We start from the raw sequence: 25,661 nt of genomic DNA, 5'->3' as shown, positions 1-25,661 counted from the left end.
TCAGCCTCCCGGCTCCTTCCAGAACTACAGGCCACGACTTAACCCTCTCGGACACCGCCACACACTGCTGAGGCACGCCCACATGCACAGCAACAATGATCCTACGGGCGAATAAAGTGACTCTTAAAGTGGACAGGCCCTACTTCAGAGCTGCGCCTGACAATCAAGTGACATAATGCATATATCCTAGAGCAGGTGAAACGTCAACCGTCATTCCTCACAACACTCTTGTGCCCTACTCTTCTCATCGATGGGCTCAGTTCAGACTCGATCACTGCCCCAGCTAAATATTTTAGTGACTTAACAACAAGGCCATTCATATTCGTTAAAACCCAATGGTGATCCAACGCTGCTGTCGGGCTTTAGAAACCAGACGACTGCCAGTTTAAGGGTGCAGACCAATTTCATCAATAAACAGGCACCTTGCAGCAAAACATGCAAATCGCAGTTTCCCACACAAGAGGGTAGCTGTGGTCGGTAGGCATCGCTGAGAGGGTATTCCGACCGAAACTCCACTGGGGAGCAGCATAGGAAGGAGGAGGGGAAGAGAGAAAGACAGAACATAGTGAGAGGCACGAGACGGAAATGCAAGCATAGGTAGGAACCAGATCAACATAGGGAGACTAAGGGGGCAGACAGAAAGGGGGCTGGAGAGAGATCGATTGTAAGGAGATAGGAAAAAGGCAGTGTATGATAGGGAAAGTGAGTTGAAATGTGGCTGAAGCTTACAAGAGTCCGGCGGAATGTTAATAAGCAGGAGACTGACAGAACCCTGCAATGTGGAGGAGGGGGGGAGATAGGGAAGTAAATGAGTGCCAAAGAGGAGGGGAGAAAGGGGCACCTTCAACCTTACCATTCGGGTCTTGTAGGAAAAGACTGCACATCTGTGGAAGCCGTCTCCTCGCCACTCCTCAATACACGTTCCATGAGGCATGCCCTCTGAACACACTGCACCCCCCAAAATCCACAAACCTACCCAACCGCTGTGTCCGGGACAAATCCCACCTGGTTAATCATCACCACTACTACCAATGTGGTGGCCTTAAAGAAGGAGGAAGGAATGACCAAGCAAGCGAGGAGGGAACCTGGGTCTTAAAGTCAGGCCCCTCCTCCTTTCAGAGACCAGCAATTATCTCATGTACCTGCCCTACCTTGCAGTCTCCACCCCCCTCCTTCCCTCTCTCCCTCCCTCCCTCCCTCGGTCTTCCTACACCAACCCCACCTCCACCTCTGGCTGCTGAGGCGGTAAACGGTTCTCCCAGATTTGAACAATGATCAGGTATCAATGGAAGGCCCCCCGACTATGCCCGCGCTGCCCCCAGCTAGAGCGGCCTTCACGAGGAATGTGGCTGGGACAGGAACATCAACCTGCTCGTTATCCTGCAGGGCCCTGCCTTGGTCAATAGTCAGCCAGGCGCAGAACAAAGCCTCTGAAACCCTAGCCTTTATCTGCGGGCCTACCTGATAAGCCCCACCCGGCTCTAGAAAGAACAAGAAGGCTCCTTTGTACACGGTAAAGCTAGACTGCAGACTGGCCCTCGTGTGTGTGTTGCCCCTTCCCAAACACCATTTTAAATGTACTGAATCTGTGCATTGGGGTTTTATAACAGAGCGCACTGCGGGAAAGCAGCTCCAGAGTGCCAGGTGGAAATTTGGTGTGTGGGGAGACAAGCATTGGGGACATGGTGGGAAAATTCCCAACAGCCAGCGCCTCGGACAGGCTGGCAGAGAGAAGGCGAGTCAGTCTGTGTGTATTCTTCTATAGGCACCAGTCGGCCATATTCCCTTGGGCCAGTCTGCCCCTGGCCCTATGCTGGGCAGGCCTTACAAATCAAAGAATGAGCTCAACCGAGCACCGGCCATGGGAGACGTCTGTAATCTGCCTAGGCCTTTACAAGGTATGTTTTCGAGTAGTCCAGCAATCGTGTCTTTCCAGATGACGTGCATGGCTACCGCTTTGACGTCACAAAATCTACCTGGCCCTACAGAAAACCTGCCTTTTGAGCCAGAAAGATTGCTCCACAAAGCATACATTCACAATAAAAAGACAGCTAAAACCAAATGCCACCATCAAGCACAAAACAGGCCCAATACTACTTCAAAAAATTTCTTTCAGCCTTTTTAAAATATGAAGCCACACAAAGCAAACGTTATATTTAGGTCAGCACCAAACACACACATTTTTATATTAAAAAAACACCATTTTCAATTGCGTGTTATTAAACAACATTTCCACAAAAATGCACTTTTACAGTAACTTAAAAAAACACACGACGCATTACATAACAGAGCGTCTGTAGCAATGTTCAGTGTACTGGAAGAGCACTTTTTGCCGAAAACACTGGCAGATCAACATATAAATAGCGTTTCTGTGCCTGGGTTATGGAGCATTTATAAAAAATTACCCCAGCAGTGGAGTTGGTCAGTATGCTGTCTAGCACTAGAAGAAAATACACAAAACTTTCCATCAAAAAATAAAATACCCAACCACCGCTGAATTTTTTTGATAATTTTTTTGATAGGAGCTATTATATATGCTGGTAACAATAAATTTAACTCGACATATTACTATGAGCTTATTGTAATAAATTCGAGCAGCACTCATTTTTTTACCATGTAAAACAATCAATGTTGCCAGTGAGCACTACAATACCACACCACATGCATTTGCTATGGCTGAGCTTTCCTAGAGTAATGGAAGTAACGCGATAGTTAGTACACGGTGTACTGCTGCCTAGGCGTTTCTTTTGTGTACAGATGCATATATTCTATTTACACTTACAACCGACTGTGTGTACATTATATATGTGTATGTTATATATACACATATAATGCACACGTCTCTGTATAATGTACAGCGCACAACATTATGTGCATATACACACACACACACAATATACATCGCATGATTGCATAGCCCAGAGCGCCACACGCAGTACCTCCCATCAGATCAGTGACGTCACGTGACGACATATGGCTTACTGGAGCACAAAGGGTAATGGTGGAAGAATGTTTTAAACCGTATACAGAGAACCTAGTATTATAATTAAAGTGCAGTTGTGATACTGATGAACGTAAGAAAAAAACATGATTTTTTGGGGGATTCTTTTACTTGGCCATTGAAAAAGTGGCTTTATATATATGAGAGGGTACCCGACGAACGAGCTATCGATAAATAGATATATGTAAAACAGCAAACTATAAGATGTATAGTATATGGCATTTCACACTTCCAAGGGGCATCACAAACTAAGCGGCGGTTTGCACGTTTTTGGGACTGCAGCAAAACGGGTTTCAAAACCCCTGGCCTCGAGTTTGTCGAAGGCTGAAGCCATTTTGTACTTCTCCTTTCGTTAAAACCACCACCGCGGTTCAATGGGAGCGTAGATTTACTGTTTTAGAAACAATACATCAAAGTTTGTCACGGTTTGCGAACAAGCTAATTTGGATGGTTCAAGCACGGGAGCTTGGGGCGGGGGTTGATTAATGGACTACCTTTTTAAGATCCCAGTGTATTTTTTTCTACTTTGGAGCCATGGGCTGAAAGACTTTAATGCCGAGTATGCTTCCAAAACAGCCCGGCACGGCCGGGACCTCGCTCAACCTGTTGTGTCAACAGCCCTTGAGAGACCACTGAGGACCTGTCAGGGCTGGGCTGTAGATGTTTAAATGGCGAGGGGGTGGGGAGTGAGCAGGTGGGGGTCGAACATTCACACACGCCATTGCAAAGCTTCTGACAGCGGTGGATGGGCCGTCACGAGTAAGGACAGGTTTGTGGCGGCATTCCGGCTAACCCTGGGCGACGGAATGTTAATGTCAGAGCAAGCGCCAAAGCAAGCAATCCCAGACCAGGCCGAGCTCTCTGCTGAAGGCAACGACGACCTCATCAAACGTGACCTACTTAACTTCAATCCGAAGAGGAGCTAGCCACGTGCGCACCATTTTGAACATGGAGGGCCCGATTCCGTCAAACTTTTTTTTTTTTACCTTCCACCGCAAGATGGACGCAGTGGCCTGTCTGCAGGACTGTTGGCCTGTGATCAACGACTCTTTACTCCAGCACTGAATCTTCCATTTAAAAGGTTCTCGGGGGCGATTTTTTTTCTGAAGGGTGCTAACGTATATATATATATATATTGTTGTTCTTTTAATCAAACACTTAAATGCAAAACAGCATTGTCAGTCTTTACGGCTTTTCCCTCTTCTTTTGCTATACGCTTAAAGATACGCCATCGGTTCTCAATGAGCTCGGTTGTTGCTCGCAATTCCAGATCGTTAGATATGTGGACGACATTATGCTCACATCCGAAAACAGCCAGCACATTTGATGTACCAAGACTCCTGGATAAACCAGATCTGGATCACCCCTACCCAACGCGTACACACACACTCCTCTCTAAACAGCCACATTGCCGATGCATGCTCATGTTAAAAACAAAGCAATCTCCTTCAATTTTACCAAAGGCTTTTTGTTCCTTCCTGTCTTATCTCATGCAGAAATCTACCTGCCCTAGCTAGCAAAGTGTCTTAAGGCTCGAATCTGTGCGCCTTCAACACTGCGCCCGGCCACTTCAAATTCTCGACTACACCTCACTCCTGAATATCCAAGTAACAAGATACAATTTCACACAATTTCATTCTCTCTGAAGAAAAAAAACATAGGCACGAGGGATGCCAACCATTTTTTCAAAATATTCAAATGAAAAAGAAGGTGCAGCGATAAGTGAAACCAACAGCTTGTCTGAGAATTCTCCTCCAACCACCACAATACCTGAAAACTATGCTGTGCGCAGGCGTGAAACAACCTGCCTTTGTGCAATTTCTTTACAGGGAGATCCTTAACCGTTTTCCAAATGGACGCCATCATCCTTCAAAGAGCGATGGTGAAGAGAGGGCAGACGACAGACAGAAGAAGCAATTGGGTTTCGCCAGGATAGAATTTTCTTGTCTTCCGATCTGGTCCACATCTTGACAAAGGGAGCTCTTTCTAGAAGGTGCGGAAAGCCTCTGTCGGTGATACTGGGAAAAAAGTACACAAAAGTGGCCGGAACATTGTTAATTAACATCACCGTCGTAAACCAAAATGATTGGAAAAAAGGAGGCTGTTCGAAGAAAGAAGAAGTAAAACAACTGGGTGAAGCGTTGACTTGTCCGTCTTCGTCAAAGCCCCTGGAGCGGTGTTGCCTGTTTAAGCTGGAAACAGAAGAGGCAGGGAAGCTCTCGGGGCTCGTCTTACATGTAGCTCCTTTCCCCGCCCCGCACAGGTGCATTCTTCACAGAGGGCCAATCGCTGTGCCTCTAGCCATAGGCAGGTGTGTCCCTACGCGCCAAGATAGGTCAGGAGGGAGACAGCATTGCGTGATGCAGGGAGGGTTTTGTTTTTTTGTTCCTGCTGAAGAGAATGGCCATGCCACAGGCAGCTTGAGCCCCCACTGCCTAAATAATAAGCACGAAATAAAGAGGAATATAAGGCAGACAAAATGGTAGAGAAGAAAGAAAAATGCATGAGAATGACAAAAAGGAGGACAACCTCAACCTATTTAAAATTAGAGCGAATTTAGATTTTACATTGTCATTGTTGAATTTAGGGCCTGCCCTCCACCTCTACCTCTGTGCAACACTGATCAGTGGCAATGTTGGAACAAGAGATTAACATCAGCTCTGCTGGAAAAACACAATCCGATTCTCCAACCTGTGGCATTTGGATCCGCTCTGTCTTCCATCCTTCAGCTTATCTCAAAGTAGATAATTGCGTTAAGTGCACTCGAGTTGCTGGCAGCAAATATCCCTCTCGTTCAAGGTGCACAGGTTTTTAATTTTATGGTGTTTTTGAGAATACACGTGCTAAGTCAAAATACACGGTAAAAATGTTCATAGGCTGCAGAAAAAATATCACTAGGTTAAGCTACTTCCGTGCAATCAGCCCAAATATACATTTGAGCGGTGTTAATGAAATATTATGTTTTTCATTGCAGTGGCTTTGCACACCATTACAAATGAAATCCATAGGATGATTACATCAGGGTTGGAATTCTGGAACAATTCATGTGGTGCTGTTAAATTCTAATTGGGATTCGGATTTGCAGCTAAAATTTAATACAATGTTTCAACAAAAAAAAGCACATGCGATAATATGGGGAATGTAATTGAATGTTCAAATCTAGACAATATGCCTTGGTTGATTGGATGGCAAGTATGGCAGTCTTCACGATGTTGACCAGGGGAGGGGTGGCAGCTTTGCATTTGGAGTACCAGTCGTAATTAGAGACAAAAGTTCATTGTTTGCGATGAGCACTGGGATAAGAAGGGGCCGTTTCTGGCCATTACCCACCATTCTCTATACAAAGCCATGGATCCAGCTTCACTGGACCGGGGGAACAGAGACATTTGAATTGCAGGTTACACAAGCACAGGTGCAATCACTGCAGTAGTTAAGCAATCACCCTCAGCTGCAGGCTGTGGTCTGCAATTATCACCTTAGACATGCAGATCCGTGCATAATTCCACTAGGGCGACATGTTGGTGCACCGTGTGCATCAGCGACAAAGCAAAAAGGAAGTGCCCAGTGCAAGCACTGCTAGGTTGAAGCCAAGTAGAAAAGACCAGCTTGAGAAGTGGGGGAAAAGAGAATTGGGAGACAAAGGGGAATCCAGAGGAAGAGAAGGCAATACAAAGAGAGAACAAGATTACATCATATGGGTCATAAATAAAGGATACAATTATATGTTTGCATCTTATGTGGAAGTTAGATCTATGTAACGCTACGCACACGCACTAGCTCCTAGCTCCCCAGTGGGAGCTCCTGGTGACTGGTTACTGCTGGATATACAGTAGCTGCTTGTAGCTCCCGATTATCCAATCCTATTTTCGAGCCCTGTGTACGTGTCATGCAGTTTTTCTTTAAAGTCGGCTTAATAGTGTCTTTGGAATAAAGAAACAATTTGAAATTCATTTTCTGGCGTTTGAAAATTAAGTGGTGTACTAGTGCCCATATTACCAGCAAGCGTACTAGCTGGCGGCTTGCTGTGCCAACTGGAGCACAGCAATTTTACACACAATTGCGAAAGTAAAGAAATAGAAAACATAAGAAACAAGGAGAAGGATGCAAGAGGAGAAACAAGGAGAAGGATGCAAAAAGAGAAATCAACAAGTAAAGGAAGGCAACAGGGAGGATGAATGAATAACATAACTGAAAGGTATTGCAGTCTTTCCGAAGAAGAATAGAAATAGCCCACACAATCTCTTAAAATAAGCTTTATTGTCCTTTTTTCTCCATTCACAGTTTGTCCAACGGCTGCCTGTGACATCTCTATCTCAATTCACGCCATGAATTTTCTGAAATACGGGACTCTATGTACAGTACCTTAGTTGCTCCTGCGATTGAGCCCAATTTGTTTTCTCACTATTGCACTAAAAAATCCCTCATCTTTAGTCGTTTGTGTATATATTTACAACATTGCGTTGTGGCAAAAAAGGCCCAATGATACACATTTTATGAAAGAATAGGTCAGTAAGGCTCACATGTGGTAACTACCTTTCATCAATTATTCCTGCCTCAACCATAAAGGAGACCATTACCACTTTGGCTTCAGCACTAACTGCATTTCTCTATAGCTCCCTGGTCTACAATGAAGTTCCAAAAAGTCTCAAGAAGGGCACAGCCTTTGCAATGCTAAAAATGACCTCGGCCGAGCCAAATGTGCTAATAAACATTCGTCCCATCAGGAATTACACAACTCCCCAATGACAGTGAATCCATCAACTTGCTTCAAGTTGGGCCGGGAGGATGGCTCAGGGGCCACGCGCTTGTCTTGGAAGCAAGATAACGCATTGCAACACAGGTTCTCGTGCTTAGAAACTGGTCTCCGGCATAAAGCGCGTTATAAAAGTACAATTAAAAGCCAATCAATCTGGGTTTCAACTCTAATGCAGCACAACAACATTTTTGCTTAATATGATGCAATTGTTTTGACAACATTGGATGAGCATTGCCCAGCAGTACTTTTCCTGTATGCCCTATCTTCAGCAGAGGTATTTGTACATAGTGGGCATTTAGGGTATGGCTCTGAAATAGACTACCTCCTTCTTTCTCGTTGCAACTGTCAGATTGGGCTAGTTCTGCATGAAGCCTTTCACTGCTAGAGATGGACTCCACCAAGGCTCAGTCTTGTCCTAATGGTTGTTCAACTGCTACATTAAACCTTTGGTGGATCATTGGAGCAGTTCTCTACACCTTTCCAGATGAATGTGGCTATCTCTTTTAAAATAAATACCAAGCATGGCTGAAAGAAGTCACAACATCTCCATGTCTAGTCATGTTACAAGACTGCATGGTTTACAATCATCTTGACTTCTTTTTTGACAAAAAGGTCACCTTTAGCAGACAGGTCAGGGAGCTTCGAAAAACTTTGAACCTTCCGCTGGCATATGTCAAAAGACATCCTGCCATTGCTGAACATGCGGCACAAGGTGTCAGTGACCAGAGCAATGGTGCAGGCAAGAGTTACCAATTGCAACAGCCTGTATTGTGCTTCCCAAAATATCTAACATACCTCCTGCAGCTGATTCAGAACAAGGTGTCAAAACTCATCATGAGGCTGACGCCCCATGACCACATCAGCATGGCATTAAAAGACGAACATCGGCTCCCTCTAAAAGAAGGGGCCGACTTTAAACCACCACGTATCATACATACGGCCTACAAGGGAATGGTCCCTCCTACCATTATCTGGACTATGGATTGTTACACAGCATTTGCACTGCGCCCTTCACCACACATAGGGAGTGGTCTTACGGAGCCTAGGACTATGATCGACCCCAAGAACACATATCTTCAGTGACTAGGTTACCATTGTCAACTTTCAGGAAAAAGAGACTAGGTTTCAGGGTGAATCGATCAGGGGGTGTCTCACCCTGGAACAAACTACCACTGAGTGTCAAGACAGAGAGAAATAACTTGAAAATCAAACAACCATCAAAAACACATTAGTTTAGACAAAAGTACCCCCCTGAATACCCTAACATACAAGCAGAACACTCCAAGTGACCAATGCAAGGCAACCCACCTTGATGGAGTAGTTCAAATAGTCTTTCACATCCCTCTGGGTTTGAGGGCCCCACGATTTTACTTGGCTTGTGGGCTTTGTAAGGAGGGCCATCGTTTCCTCACTCGACAGTGCAGTGGGTCTCTCCTTCAGTGATGACCTGGCCGTGCCCAGAGACACGCCTGCATCAAGTCCAATGATGCAATGCCACATACTTGCTCTCAAGCGCTTCAAAAGCTGTTTGGCCCGGGCAAGAGACTCTGAAGAGCCTGGGTCCTATACTTCGACAACAGGATAAACTATCTCAGAGGGATAGGTTTTTCTTGACTTTGAATGCAGTGACCTCCCTGTCACAGGGAGCTGACAAGTTTCTTCCAACCCCCTCACTATCAACCAGCTTGACGGTCCACAACATTCTGTGCATATAGGGTTTGAGCAGAAATAGACGACGCATCCATCGTATGCCGGTTAGGAGAAATGCACACAAGAACCAAGAGGCGCGAATTTGGACGAGGGGTGCATCCCGTTTCGGACTATTTTTCGAGGCCCCAGGATGAACTGTTTGAAGAAACCTGACACACAGCGTGATTAATGAGCCTGGGAGGATACTTGTGACAGGCTTTAATGATACCGCGCCAATCGATTTAAACTTGAATTCAATCCCGATGATTTTTTAATGAAAAAGACCCTTTGCATTAAGGAGAGATATCCATATGATCTGGAAGAAAACTATACAAGTATGGGTATTAGCCCCTAACCAGTTGAAACTAGCTTTGTTGGAGGTCGCTAATCATTTTTGGAGGATGTTCCTGGTTTTTGGAGACATCCCCTGAACTCAGCTAGTAGACAGGATACTCCCACATTGCAATTGGTTTCAATTTGTATGGGTGACGTTGATACATTTTATGATTTTTGTGATATTAATGTATTTGGTGATGAATTATATAGGCTTTATGAGAGATGTATGTTTGAGTGGTTTATAAGTATGGACTGGGTGAGTGAATACCTTTTAAAGATGATTTTGTCACTTCTTTGTAATTTTTGGATATAATTTCACATGCTTAAATAAATAGTCGTAATAAATAGAATTTTTCCTGTGTTACAGTGGTGTGTGAATTCCATGTGGGTGGGTGGTAACACATTTAGATTCAGATTTAGTGACATTAGCATATTGATTTCTCATGTGACACCATCCTGTTCGGTTTTGTGTTTAATTATATATTTCCCCAGGTGTCAATGAGTGATGGGGAAACCCGCCTTTCTTTAGGCTAAAAAGGGATTGGGGGACAGGCCCCTTGCCCCCGTCTTTCACTCCTTTCTATATCTTCCCTCCTATCTCCTGTTGCAATACTCTTCAATGTTTCACCACGCCTCTCTCCTAACTCCCTTCACAATTCGTCCATTCCCTCTTGCAGTCTTCTTTTTACAGCTGCTCAAACCCCCTCTACAGAATTTTCCACCCTGCTCCTGTTTCATCCCTTTATCGCCCCTCAACTCGTTTACAGCTCTCCTGGTGTTCATTCCTTCTCCTGCTTCTATTTGCATATCTGTCTGGTCCCCCCCCACAAGGGCAGTCCAGCACTGAAATGCTGGGAAATGCACCTCTGAACCAGGGTACCATCAGCAATCCCAGACACGTGCTGTGCCCTTGTTGGGCCTACTCAGTGAGCTGAAGCTGAGCCTCTCTAAGGCACAGTGAGCATTTTTATTTATACTGTTGAGTTTTTCTCTTCTCTCATACTTTGTCACATTGCAATGGTTTTGTCTTTCACAGTTGTTTTTGACACACTACAATTCCTTGCATTCTTTAACTTCCCCTTTTACACTTCCATTGCCCTTACACTTGTCTTAATGTGCCAAGAACTATGAATGATCTTTAATTCTCACATTTGGTCTTTGTTAACCCTGTCCCTAAACACTTCCTTTTGGGGTGTCAGAAGAAATGTGTGCATTGCAGATGACACCATTTAAATACAAAATAAATATAGTGGTGGCTTCAAAATGTGGGCATGCTATGGAGGCATGGTCATTTTGTCAGGAGGGTGGGATGATATAGCCCTGGATAGAGAAGCACACCCATTGGAAGGCTGGGTGTTTTACTATCAGGAGTCTCACACACCATGAGAGCGGGGTGTTGTAAATCAGATGTTGGCTTGTGAGCATCCCGAGGGCTGAATGGAAAGAGCCTCAGGAAAGTGGGTATGATAGCCGCAGAGCACCATGTGCAAGCGTTATGACAACATGAGATGGCATTTCATGAACATCATGAGAGCATAGTGTTCCAAAAGGATTCCTGTTCTGACAGTGTATTCAACATACAGATGGCAGGGCTAGGCAACACTGGGAGCTGTGGAGCAACAAGACTTAATTTCTTTCTAGGGACACCAGATGAGCATATCAATCTGCCGATATTCCTAGATACACAAGCACTGTATATAAATCACAGTCCCGAAGAAGTGCTACATATGGAGGCACAAAACACATGTAGAATGTTTTAATTTCAACTCCTTCATCTAGCAAGGGTTTATCCCTCACATTTTCAAAATACTTTGCTAATAAATCGAATGACTAACGCCATCGATCCAGCAAACTACAGACACATCTCCAATTTACTTTTCACTGATAAACTCCTTGAGAAATTTAGATCTACCAACAGCTAAGGAAATGTGTTGAAAACAAGAACCTCGTCCACAAGTCACGACACGGATTAAGACCAACAAGGGGTACAGAATGTATTCTATGCCTGATATAGGGTATCCAGATGCAAGCTCGCTGAGTGCACTCATCCTGCTGGACACAGATTCACAGCTTTCAACACCATCAGCCACAAGATCCCACACAAAAGATTACAGGACACCGGATTAAATGTAACTTTTGTATGCTGGATCATCCAATTTCGAACTAGAGGAATTAAATGTCACCCATGGTCTTTTTCAGGTCATGCTCTGGAAACTGACATGTGGCGTACTCCAGGACTAAGTCTCTTGCCTCTCCTTTCAACACTCACATGACCTTGCTCAAACTTATTAACAACTCGGGCAATACCTAAATTATCTACACACTCACAAATAGCTCTGAGACAAATGCATTACATCTGAGCACATACCTTGTACACATGGACTATCTGATCACTACACACAGACACACCAAAAACAAGCTTATGATTTCATAGCACAACACCATGAAGTCCCACACCAATCACCCATCTCGTAGAAATGGGAACTTGTAATTTTTCAAGTACAACAGGCAAACCTCAGACTCATTAGGACTACAGGTTTAAGAGTTTCTTATTCAAACTCTGGATGATACAAAACATCCTGTTTTACGTGACCATCATGCACCAAAGCATACCAGTTATGGCAAAATGTAACACTCTGAAAACTAGATCACAGAACAGACTTTATCTGGGGCTCTCAGCATATCTATTGAACAGTCTACAAATTGTCCAAACTGCGGCAGACAGACGGTTTCTGAGTCAAAGATACCAACACATGGGTAGGGACCTCCGAAAGCCCGAGCAAGATGGCCACTTCAGCATGAAGCTATGTGAAGAAGGAGTCACTACGGCCGCGCTATGCCAAATGTGAGCACCTGATGGACGCCTCTCATGGGGATTCTGTGAGCCCTTTGCCGAAGCATGAGCCCACCTATGCTGGGTTACGGAGGTGCGCGCTAATGTGCAGAACGCTGCAGCGTGGGAAGAGAGCTGTAGTGGCTGGGAAGAACACAGCCTCATGGAAGAGAAGCAGCGTTCGGGGCGGACCTGGGTTGTGGAAATCAACCCGTATCTGTGCAGTTCCATGACTGAAACGATGACGGCCTGTAACCCGGCGCATGGATGTGTCGACCGGTGCGCTAGCAGACAGCGCAGATCGATATTTGAGGGGCGTGTTGAACGCCACAGCCGCTGCATTCGGCAGCCGGAAGACAATGCTGTATGACGCCGAGACCAGGCATACACGGCTCTGCAATGCTATTCTCCCCCAGTCGTTGGTTTGAGACTGATATTTGCTGCATACTGCGACCGCCTGGTGGAGGAGGCAGTGACCATGTGCCTGCCTCCTGTGGTCGCTGCGGACTGCTCCTGGGGGTCAAGGCCACCTATTCATCCAATGGGATTAGAGTTGTTCAGTTGAGCTTTGTAAGCCATTAAGCATGCTCTCCCCTCCAAACACTAGAACTGGGACTGTGCCTGGTGTATGTGACCTGCTGTAGAAGTCTGCAGAGCGTGGGAAATCATGGAATGGAGCACTTGGGAGCTGGTTGATGCTGTGCGCTGGTGACATGGCTGATGCTGTGCATTTTGGTACAAATTCTAACTACCTTGCATGGCACCTGGCAAGGTTCCTTTGCTGTTTATAGATGTTGGCTCGCTTTGTTATAGGGCTACCCAGTGAGATGATACGTGCCTGATCACGGTGCCACAGGGTAGCCCAAGTTAGATGAAGCACCTAATTTCATGCTCTTCATTGCAGATGTTATATGCCTATACACCCTTTGATGACTGACATGATGGCTCAATATTTCTTCAGCAACTGAGTATTTGTGGGGAGCCAGCTGCGCTTGTATGACTGATGGTCCCCTTTGGCGGAGGCAGGATATGTCCACAACATTGCTGGGTTGTGGCACAACAGAACCAGGAAGAAACTGGGCACACTTGCATAATGTGGCGACTCCCGCTTCCACCCACAACAAAATGGATACCGTTGCACAATTTCAAGCGATCATGGCAGAAAATAAAACTTTAAACCTGTGCACTCAGGAGACGAATCTGGCAGTCCAAGATATGGCAAAAGAGCTAAAAGACATAAATAGCCATCTTAATATTCAAGCCGAAAGAACCACAGAAAAGGAGCAGTGCATCAGTGCGATAGAGGATAACCACTGAGAAATGGGGATGGAGCTTGACGCAACAATTAAGGAAATACAACGCCAAGGAGCAAAACTGGATGACCAGGAAAATCGCTCTCGCCACAATAGTATCCTGCGGGTCGGAGTACTTGAGGATGCAGAAAGGGATGATTTGGACGGCTTTCTGCACTTCACCTCGAGAACCCAAGGGAACTCATTATTGAGTGTGCCAACAGAGCGCCCATCCCAAAACCAGCGTAGGCGGCGAGTGCCCAAGAATGATCACAGTACTTTTTTCTGAATTTTCATCATAAATTAACTAACAAGGACTATAGACAACACAATACCATCCTGCTTGACGGTGTGCAAGTGCACATTTTCAATTATTTTTAGGCGAAAGTAGCAAAATGATGGAGGGAGTTTAACCCAATATTTGATGCTCTGAATGGGTCCACAGATTGGTACTACTTGACGTTTACAGCGATATGGTGTCTTCAACCAGATAAGAAATGGCACTTGTTTGACACTCCCGCTGAGGCATGGCAATTTCTGGGCCAACACGATTTTTAGGCCCTCATGCTATTCAAGACTTAAAACCACTGGCCTCCATCTCTCATTAGGGAAAGCATGAACGTGACCCACTGGAATCGAGAGCTCGCTGGCAGAGGAGGGGAAGGCGACCCAGCGGCCATCCATGATTGACTGGAAATGAGATGCACAACAAGACACCTGAGAGATAGTCTTTGCAAGACGCTCTGAGGTTCTGTGTGGCCACTTTGGTTAACTGGCATCACCCAAGGGGTCATGGAGGAGCGGGGATGCTACATGCCCCATGTAATTGGGCAGACACTGTAATTATATAAATTAAGAGTGCAATTGGCATTCACAGTGTTGTAAACAGTGGCTCATCTTACGCCCCTAGATGAGGCTATGGGATGATTTTGGTCTTTGGATGTTAATGGTTGCAGGACACTGATGGGCCTATGTAGGTCTAGCTTGTATGTCGTGCTTTGATTTAAGCAAGTTCTTATTGGGGACCTAGTTTGGGGACTCAATGTCTAAATGTTTTTGGTGTTTTCTATTCTTGTTTGGGATTGGGGAGATTTTCATTTGGGTCAATGCAACGCATGGGAGGTTCGGGGTGTACGCATGGGTTGGTCATATAGGAGGTATGCCGGTGATGCCGTGGAGGGAATGTCACGGTGTACCTGCGAGTTGATGAATGCTCCTGGTGTGATGTATGCTCTTCTATTTGACTGACTGCTATGCAGCGCAGCTAGAAAATACTTACACCAGTGTTATGGCAACTATTAGATTCATCACACTCAATATACAGGGCCTAGAGGACACAATCATGTGACCCTGCTTGCTCAACGTCTTGCGTGATGAGCGTGCAGATGTAGTTTTTCTTCAAAAGACCCACATTGAAGGGTTGGAATCTGAGAAATTGATGTGCAGGTGGGTTGGCCAGTCTTTCCACTCGCCATTTCCTCGCAAAAGAGGGGTCTCTATTTTAATCCACATGTACTTGCCCTTCGCTCTATTAGACACTACAGTTGACTCGGATGGACGTTATTTGCTTATGAAGGGAGCGATATTCCGGCATTGTGTCACCCTCCTGAATATTTATGGCCCAACGGAAGATAGTGTTGGGTTCTACCCACAAGTTCTTAAGACATGTGTCCGTCATAGGGGCCCACTTAAGTTTCTGGAGGGGGGAACTTAATGTAGTCTTGCTACCGATCATTGATAGGCAGCCGCCTCCATCTGCTCACAGCCCCGCTACAAAGAAAACCAAGGCCCTTATACAAATGATGGATTAGCTCAGATTGTGCGATGCATGGAGAGTGCAGCGACAGGATTTCTCTTTCTATTTGAATCACCATGAGAGCAATACACAGTTGGACTATTGGTCATTGGTATCATCTATGCTCTATTTGGTAGAGCTGTGTGATATCCACATTTATCACAATATCTGATCACGCCCCAGTGGTGTTCCAGATCTCCCTCCCGACTGAGCGTCGGCAGGCTCCAACCTGGAGGCTAAATTTGGAAACTTTGCAGTATCCTGACTTTATGTCTTACCTAGCGGAGTATTCTGATATCTTCTGGGAGGAAAATCTGACAGGGGATTTCACGGCGGTGTGTTGCTGGGGCTCACACAGAGATTTTTTAAGGAGACAGTGTATTACTAAATGGGCTCACAAACAAAAGGAGTCGAAGCAACATGAAACACAATTTAAGTGCAAGCTCCTGAACTTGGAGTGAATACATAAGGTTTCCAGGGGGAGCTCTCTTTTGGAAAAAATCAAACAGCTGCGCAGGGAGCTGAAGCAGGTTACTACTCACAAGGCCCAGAAATTCTTCTCTAAGTGCGCCCAATCCTTCTTTGAGGAAGGCAATTGCCCCTTACGTCCGATGGCCATACTGTTGAGGGGGAGTCAAAGTGCCCAACTTCTCGATAAGATTAGATCAGAATCAGGAGCTCTACTCGAAAGCACGTAGGATATTAATGCTCACTTTGTGGAATTCTATAGGGAAATGTATGCCAGTCCACCTAAAATATGTGATGATAGGATTCTACAGTGCCTTAATGGGCTAAATCTATTAACAACCGCTGAAGTGGATATGTGTGTGCTAAATGCCCAGATTAGAGAAGGTGAAGTCGCTGCTGTGATGGCAGGATTGGCAGGGGGGTGGGGGCCTCCGGCCCAGATAGTCTCTCGATCGATCTGTACAAGGCGTTGGTGGATAAGGTAGCCCATAGGCCCGCAGTAGCCTTTTGCAAGGCGAGAGAGGTGGGTTCCCTTCCCAGTTCCATGCTTGTGGTAAGTATTGTAGTTTTCCCCAAACCTGGTAAGGATCCCAGAGAATGTGGCGCATAAAGGCCGATATCACTTATTAATACAGGTGCAAAAATATCGACATCTCGAACGCATTCTCCCTAAACTAGTCCATCCGGACCAGACAGGTTGCATCCGCAAATGACACTCGTATGACAATATGAGACGATAATTGAACGTGATAGCTAGAGAGGCTGATCCGGGGAACGTCGTGTTATCCCTCGACGTCGAGAAGGCATTCAATAAAGTTAAATGAGATTATATGTTCGCAGTGTTGCGCGTTTTCGTAATTGAGGGTTACTTTCTGGACTGGTGGGGCTCCTTTACCACACTCCTCGGGTGTCAGTGGTTACTTATGGTTTCCTTTCAAGCCAGTTTACCTTATTCTCTGGCATACGTTAAGGTTGCCTGCTGTCGCCGCTTCTATATGCACTGGCTGTTGAGGCGCTTGCGGCCATGGTTGGAATAGGTACAGTGGTGAAAGGTATATCTCTAGAAGGGATAGAACATTATATATCTTTATATGCAGATGCTGTCCTTCTGTATCTAGCGGACTGGCGGGATAGTTTGCAGCGGATCCAATCAACTTTGCAAGGATTTGGCCTGATGGCCGGGTATAGGGTCAATTATGACAAGTCAGAGATACTACTGCTACGTATAGACGCACCTCGCCATCCGGGGGGGAGTGGGTGACCCCGTTCAGGCTGCAGAAGCATACCGTTACATATTTGGGAATTCATGTTAGCGCTCGAACGGAAGACCTGGTTTGCAATAATTGGTAAGGTGGAATGTTCTGCCTCTATCCTTGTCTGGGAGAATAAATGCAGTAAAAATTAACACCCTCCCTAATTGGTATACCTGGCCCTGATACCGTTACATATGAGACAGGAATTGGACAGGCAAATGGGTAAATTCATCTAGAGACATAAGAGGGCGAGATTAAAAATTAAGTGGTTATATGCGGCCAAAAAAGACGGGGGTCTCGCCCTTCCTTCGTGTCAAGCTTACTTTCTGGCAGCACAGCCATGTTGGGTCAAACGGTGGTTCAATCCAGATGAGGAAGCCAGCTGGCACTGAGCTGAACTGGCTAGTCTCCAACCAATCACACCTCAGGAGGCTGCCTTGATCCCGTGGAACCGCCTTCCGTGCCATATTAAAAGTCACCCCATTGTTGGATCTTCATTGCGGCATTGTTCGCAATTGCTGAAGAAGATAGGGGTGGACACTAGTATGCTACCACCATGGCTTAGCCTTCAAGCACTGTTTTGGACGTGCCCAAAAGAGAGGGAGTGGTGGGCTGGGTCAGAGGCCTGGCGTCAAGTGCGCATCATGGACCTCTTTGAGAATGCTACTCCGCTACCCTTTGCGGAGCCTAGAGCAGTACTGGGTCTAGAATGGACAACCTGGCTAGAGCACTGGGTGGTGATCTCATGCATTCAGGCCCAAATAACGGAGGCAACTTTCTCTCAAAGCCCAGTAGACTGCAATCTAGAATTGGAAGTATATCATTTCCCTAAATTGAAATCGTTTTAAACAATGGGCGGCAGATTTAGATATTCAACTTGACAGCACGGACAAGTATGCATATTTCTCATTGATTAATGAGGTATTGTATAACATTGGTAACAGGGAAATACAATGTAACATTGTTCAACGATACTATTAAACTCTGGTTAAGATGGCAACAATGAAACTGTCTACATCCCCAATTTGTTGGGGGTGCGTGTGGAGTAAGGAACTCTAGGTCATATGTTCTGGTCATGCCTGGTGGTCTGGCAGTTCGGGATATCGATCAGTGAGCAGATTAGCAGGATTCTGGGGGAGTCCCCAGTGATGGGCCGTACGGCTATGTTGTTCAGAGCTGCTGTGGATCGCTGTCATGAGGACAAGTGCACTATTAGGCTATTGCATATAATCTGTGCAACGAGAAAGGCCCTCCTTTGTAAGTGGTAATCCCTGGATGGACCTAGTATGAGTTTGTGGGAAGGATTGGTATCTAGCCTTTGTGGGTATGAGAGGTGGGCGTTGGTACATCAGAGAGGGACAGAGGGGGTAACGGGACCGTGGGAGTTGTTCATTCATCTGAAGGGGACGCAGATTGTTGGGAAAGTTGATCTCTTGCTCGACACAACTATGGGCTGGTGGACATGCTTCTGGTGTGCATTGGTGAAATATTGAATTATCTATAAAACTCAGAGCAGCCTTTTGCTACTTTATGTTATTATATTGTTTTCGTCCCCAAAGGTGCAATGAATTTGTTTGCTTAGTTTTGTTAATTGGTGGGGTGGTTGGTTTGGGAGATGGGGTGATGGGAGGTGGAGGGATGAACAGGGCTTGTCAAGAAGGGTGGCGGGAAGCCAGGAGCCCGAGACACATTTTGATAGGATGTTGGTGTATTAGCCTTACAGTGGTCTGGGAAAATGTGTTATTGACGAAGAGCCTTTTGACCTGTGCGTTGATTATTCTACTGCATTGTATTGTTCCTCCTTTTGTGCTAATATTTTGTTATCAATACAAGGATTTGAAAAAAAAAGATAAAAAGACATTGCCCCAGCCCTCTGAACACTACTCTGGCTCTCAATGAAACAGAGATTCACTTCAAATCTGTACATTGCCAACCACGCCTTCTTTTTTTAAAAACTTTTATTTTTGTTGACAGAGGCAAAAGGCATGCACACACATCCGAGCAATAACCACAAATTCGTTGCATATACAGGTGAATACAGAGCATATAGGCAAAATTATGGTAACAGCGGTTGAATAATGACATATCACGGAGCACCAAGAAGCCGAACAGCAATAGGGACATTAGGGGGATTCATCCACAGAGGAAGTGTCATTTAAGCTAATCAAGTAGCTGTTGAATGCAGTCCATATGTTTCGAGGATGAGAACGTACTGGGAGCATACCCAGAAACTCCTCCTCACAGTTTCGGGACCAGGTGAGTAAATTTAACCATTTCTGGAATGCGGGGGGGCTGGGGCTCTTCCAGCTTAGTATGACACACTTTTTGGCTATGAATCAGCTTACATTTAAGAATTTAATAATGTCTCCCGCTCCCCCAGCCTGCCACACTCCAAACAAACCCCCCAATGGATCAGGGTCTACCTCAGTGTCAGTGATCTCAGACAGTGTCTCTATGACTTTACTCCAAAATGTGGCCAGTTCCGGGCAGCTCCAAAACATGTGCAAGTGGTCAGCGCCCTCCGCGCCGCAGCGAGGGCACAGCCGAGGATCGGAGCAAGCAAACCTAGACACTCTACCTGGAGTGTAATACAGCCTATTAAGCAGTTTATATTGTATGGTGCGATAGCGGAAGTTTAGGGACACCTTGCTAGTATGGGAACACATCTTCTCCCATTGTTGGTCAGTAAGTACCAGTTCCATCTCGGAGGCCCAGTCATCACGGGCCCTGGACGGAAGTGGAGAGGGCGAGGACAAGAGGAGCTTATATAATGAGGAAACCACCCCGCGGGCGCCACCCGAGTTGGCGATGTAAGCAATCGCAGGAGAGTCCAGGGGTTCGATGTGGAAGACAGGCCATAGATTTCGGAAGGCAGCGCGGAGTGTGTAGAACTGCAGGAGCTCCAGAACAGAACCCGAGTGCCCCGGCCTCCACGTCTGCGGTGTTATAAACTGTCCCTCTGGATAGAAATCGGTGAGGGCGCGGTATCCCAGGGCCTCCCAATGGCGCGCCAGGGCGGTGTCTTGCGTGGGTTCCAGCCCGGGAAACCTCCAAGCGGGGAGCCATTTGTAGTACGAACATTGCTCATCGCAAGTTTTGAATATCTGGCCCCAAGCCTGTACCGTGGTCCGGACCGGAAAAATGGGAGAGTCCTGCACATACTGCCGGTTGAGAATCAAGGACATGTCATCAGTGCCTGCCGCTGCCAGAACCTCAAGTTTGACGTGGGGACGAGGTGGGGGCCCAGGGTACCAGTAAGATGCGAACTGCGCCTGTGAAACAGTCCAATATCGCAGCAAGTCTGGGGCTGTGAAACCCCCCCTGTCGTAGGGCAGTGACATATCCGACCACTTTTTACACACCGCGCCAGAGTGCCACAGGAATTGGGCAAACAATTTATGCAGATTCGTAAAATATTTCCTACCCGGCCAGGCAGGAACATTACCAAATATGTACAACAACTTGGGTAGCAGGATCATTTTTACCAGCGAGAGTCTGCCAGCTAGTGATAGTGGAAGGGTACGCCAGCGCATGACTTTGGCCTCGGCTTGCTCGGCTACTGCCTGGTAGTTGTCTGCTAGGAGCGATTCTCTGGTGAGGGACACCTGGACTCCCAAGTACTTAACCCCATTCGGGCACCAACGGAGCGGGTACTCGGTGGTGGGCTGTATCATGGAGCTAGTGAGGGGGAGGATCTCAGATTTCGTATAATTTATTGTGAACCCCGAGTATGTGCCTATGCGGGTGACGTCACGTAAGATCGGGTCCAGATGAACAGCTGGGTCTCTAATAAAGAGTAGCACATCGTCCGCATACAGCGAGATGATCTCAGGGGAGTCCTTCAACCGCACTCCCCTCTGCGCATGCCGCTCCCTGACGTACTCGGCCATCGGCTCGATTGCCAAGGCGAAGAGGATCGGGGAAAACGGGCAGCCTTGTCGGGTACCTCTAAAGAGAGGGAAGGGACCGGACGTCTGAGAGTTAACTCGCACCCTGGCCACCGGGGGAAGTGTACAGTAACCTAATATATGCTATCATATTGGGCCCTACCCCCATATTTTCCAAGACCAACCAGATGTATTTCCAAGACACCATGTCAAGTGCCTTCTGGGCATCCAGTGTGACCGCGACCGCACTCGCCCCTTGGTCAATACGTGCCATGATGTTAAGCAGCCTCCTAATGTTGTGGGATGTTGATCTTCCGGGTACAAAGCCTGATTGATCCTCGTGGACCATGTACGACATGACCGGGAGGAAGCGGTTGGCAATCACTTTGGCGAAGATTTTGGTGTCCAAATTCATCAGTGAGAGGGACCTATATGATCCACACTCGTTAGTGGGTTTACTGGGTTTGAGCAGGACCGTGATGGTGTCCTCGCGCAGCGAAGGGGGAAGAGTGCCCAACCGAAGTGACTTGTTCCAAACCTCAAGCAGCCTGGGAGCCAAGATGGCCACATGCTCCTGGTAAAACTCAGCTGTCAGCCCGTCGGGACCAGGTGCTTTTCCTTTAGGGAATTTAGATATAGCCTCAACTATTTCACCCAGCAGGATGGGGGAATCCAATTGGTCCCTGGTAGCGGGGGAGACGATAGTCATGGGGATCTGCTCAAGGAGGTCGCGCATTTGGGACTCACTGTGCTCGGGGGGTTGTGTACAGCTCTGAGTAGAAGTCCGTGAAGACCTCCAGAATATGTTGGTCAGACCACCGTTCCGACCCCAGGCTGTCCTTGATACAAGTTATCTGGGTTTGGCCCCACTCACCCCTACCCAACGTAGCCAGTGTCCTGCCAGGTCTGTCCCCCTCTCCATATCTAGGAGCCGCCTGTGGGCGACTGAAGTATTGGACTTCCCTGGTGGCTTGTTCATTGAAAAATTGGAGTTCCTTGCTGATCTGGGATAGAGTCGGGGGGTCGACAGACGTAGGATGAACGCTCTCAAGTTCGCGTAATTTGGCTTCAGAGCGGGCGAGGGCAGCCCTAATGGCCTTGAGGGTTCCCGCCTCCCTAGATATGGACATTCCCCTGAAGAAGACTTTAAAAGCTTCCCACCGGACCCCTTTAGAGGTAGATTGAGGTGTATTAAGTTCAAAGTAGGACTGCATGTCGGACAATATATCAACCTTAAATACTATGTCCTGTAAGGCCAAAGACTTGAAACGCCAAGAGTTAATTGTAGGAGCGGGCACGCCCAAATCTATAGAGAGCCGGATCGGTGAGTGGTCCGACAGGGTGCGCGCCAATATTTGAGTTTCCAACACCCTCCCCAGCAAGGAACTGGACAGGAAGAACAAATCAATTCTGGAGGAGCTGTCATGTACCGAGGAATAATGAGTATATTCCCGCGTCTGCGGGTGCATTACCCGCCAGGGGCTCGAATGTCAAGGGCAATGGTATGTGCAAGGAGCTTGCGCGCCGCATTGGAAAGGAGTCTGAGGGCCGAGCCAGTTCTGTCAAGTGTGCTATCTAAGATAAAGTTCATGCCCCCCCCCCCAAATGATCTGCACCCCTACATATCCCAACAATATGGAAGCAATCCGGTCAATAAAGTCGGGAGAGTCCACGTTGGGGCCATACGTATTAACCAGTAAATAGTCCCTGTTCGCTATTGCGCAGTGTAGGATAATGTACCTTCCCTCTGGATCGATGTAGCTCTTGTGGAGAACAAACTTAAGTGACCTGTGGATCATTGTCAATACCCCTCTGGCGCGGGTCGAATAAGCCGTGAAGTACCTGTGTGGGCCCCATGCAGGTGCGATGCACCTAGCTAGCGAGCCCCCACAGTGTGTTTCTTGCAATAGTAATATCTTCCAACCATGTCTGTTGGCGTGGGCTATGATTTTGCGCGCCTTGGTGAAGTTACTTAAACCCCGGATATTCCAGTACATCACTGTTGTGCACATTACGGGAGACTAAGGTACATCCCACAACCGCCGTAGAAACTTACACCGTGAATGAGGAGAGCTCCCACGAGGGTGCCCTGATGTCGTGCACTTTGCCAAACCGCCCCTGTCATTTACAATATTGTTACCCCAAACCCCAACCATACCACCCCCTCCCTCACTGCCCACCCACAACTTGCAGTGGAAATCACCCCCCCCCGGATGCACGCGCCAACAACTAACCCGACCATCACCAGGAAGTAAGGGTCCGTGGGCGAAATCCAACAGGGATATGCCCTTTCCAGGGCCCAACTGGGGCCAACTAGCAGTAGCATCCAATAAAACATAAACATTGCAATTGCAGTGAGGTGCGCTGTTGCCGTGTGGACGGCCATTTAGACATTGCGTAAGACAGCATAAGCTGTCGAATAACAGGTTCCTGCGGAATGCGGAGTTTTTGTAGGGTCCCAACGCTAGTCTCCAACACCCAAGCCGGGCCACGGCCCGTAAGTATATTAAGGGTACCCAGACCGCATGGTTGATGATAGAAAATTGCCATTGACCCATGCACATTGACGGATTACCAGACAGGTGAAGCAGTGACAGACTAAGCTACATCTGGTCAGTCAGCGCCGGCATGGTCAGGCGCCGGATTGTGGAGTGGTATGTGAGCCTCGATGAATTTTGCCGCTTCATCCGGGACAGTGAAAAAGTATAGTTTATTATTGTGAGTAATTTTGAGACGTGCCGGGAACAATATGGCATACGGGACATTGCGTTCTCTAAGCAGTTTCTTAACCCCAAGGAATTGGCGCCGTTCCTGCTGCAACGCAATTGAAAAGTCCGGGAAGATCCTGATGGTGTGGGGCTCATGGCGCAAGTCTCCCCTCTCGCGGGCCAGCCGGAGGATAAGGTCTCTATCCCAATAGTTGAGAATCCTGGCGATGATGGGCCTTGGGATATCCCCCGGCTTGGGGCGCGGAGACAGGTCCCTGTGCTCACGCTCGACAGTAAAGTACGGTGAGAGACTCGGGTTGCCCAGTAGATCCTTGAGTAGAGCTTCGACAGCGTCTTCCATGCGGCCCTTAAGTGCGTTCTCAGGGACCCCGATTATACGCAGGTTGTTTCTACGGGAGCGCGATTCTAGGTCGTCACACTTGGCTCTCACACTCTTCATATCGTGCGACAAGGAGGCAACGGTGTTCTGCAGCACATGAATCTCGTCCTCGTTCGTGGATATCCTACTTTCGGCCTCTGTGATTCTGGTGCCTGCCTGATCCACTCGGGTTTTAAGAGAAGCAACATTGGCGTTAATGTCGTCCAATTTTTCGTGGAACGAGGCGAAGTTCTTGGCCATGGATTCCATAAGTGTGGTCAGATCGGGGGTTCGCGCCCCAGAGGGGGTGTCACTTTCCAGGTCCTCCTGCAAGGACGATGCGTGTCCCATCTCCTCCCTCGGGACGGATTTGGCAAATTTGTCCATGGTTCCTCTCCCAGAGACCCCCTTGGTCTTATTAGGCATTGTAGATAGAGACACAGAGATGGCAGATGGCCGCTGGAGTGGAGGGACCAGTCGCACCAGTGGCCCCCAGGAGACCCGGCTCCGCGTGGCCGAGCGTGAAGAAGCGGCAGGTAGAAAAGGCAGCCCAGGCCGATTATAGAAGCAGTAGGGCCGGGTAGGCTGCAGGAGAGTAGGAAGCCAAGGCCGTGTAGACGCCGCTCGCCAGGTGGCCCCGGTGGAATGGGAATGTGTAGGCTCGGTACCCTGCCGGGCCCGAGACACGGCGGCCCCCAGTAGCCCACGCAAGGTGCAGTCTGGGCCCCCAGTATGGGAAGCAGTGCGGCAGCTTGCGGTCAGAGATCCAGGCCCTCCGGGAATGCAGGCCGCTCAGATGACACGCAGGACAGAGTGAGAGGGCCAGGATTCACAGGAGCAGGCAGACAAGTAGATGGGGGTCCGCCCGGTGCACCCCCCCCGCTCCTCACCTCCTTAGTCCAGTAATGTGAGCCACACAAGCTCAGGGTGACCAGGCTCCCGCCAGCCGCCTAAACGAGATGAGCGCTCCGGCGCTGTATGCAAAGGGAGAAGTGGCAGGCGGGGTCCCAGTCCGGTCGCCACGCCGGGACGAATGCTCAGGCGCCGACTGTGGAGGAGGAGGCGAGTGCACGCGGGTCCCTGCAGCGGACCTCCGCTCGATGGTGTCCTTAGGGGGGCAGGGAGCGGGAGCCAGGCGCCTGCCAAGGCCCGGCGCGCCAACCGCCAGCAGGCCCAGAAGTCCCGTTCACAGGCTTCCCGGGGCCGATTCGGGTCGGGATTGCAGCAAGATTGCCAGAAGAGAAGGGGCAGCAGCTCCACCAAA

This window comes from Ambystoma mexicanum, chromosome 8, assembly GCF_040938575.1.
Source record: "Ambystoma mexicanum isolate Mex_15411 chromosome 8, UKY_AmexF1_1, whole genome shotgun sequence".
Classification (NCBI taxonomy): Eukaryota; Metazoa; Chordata; class Amphibia; order Caudata; family Ambystomatidae; genus Ambystoma; species Ambystoma mexicanum.
The sequence above is the reverse complement of the archived record's forward strand: the minus strand, read 5'-3'. Positions refer to the sequence as shown.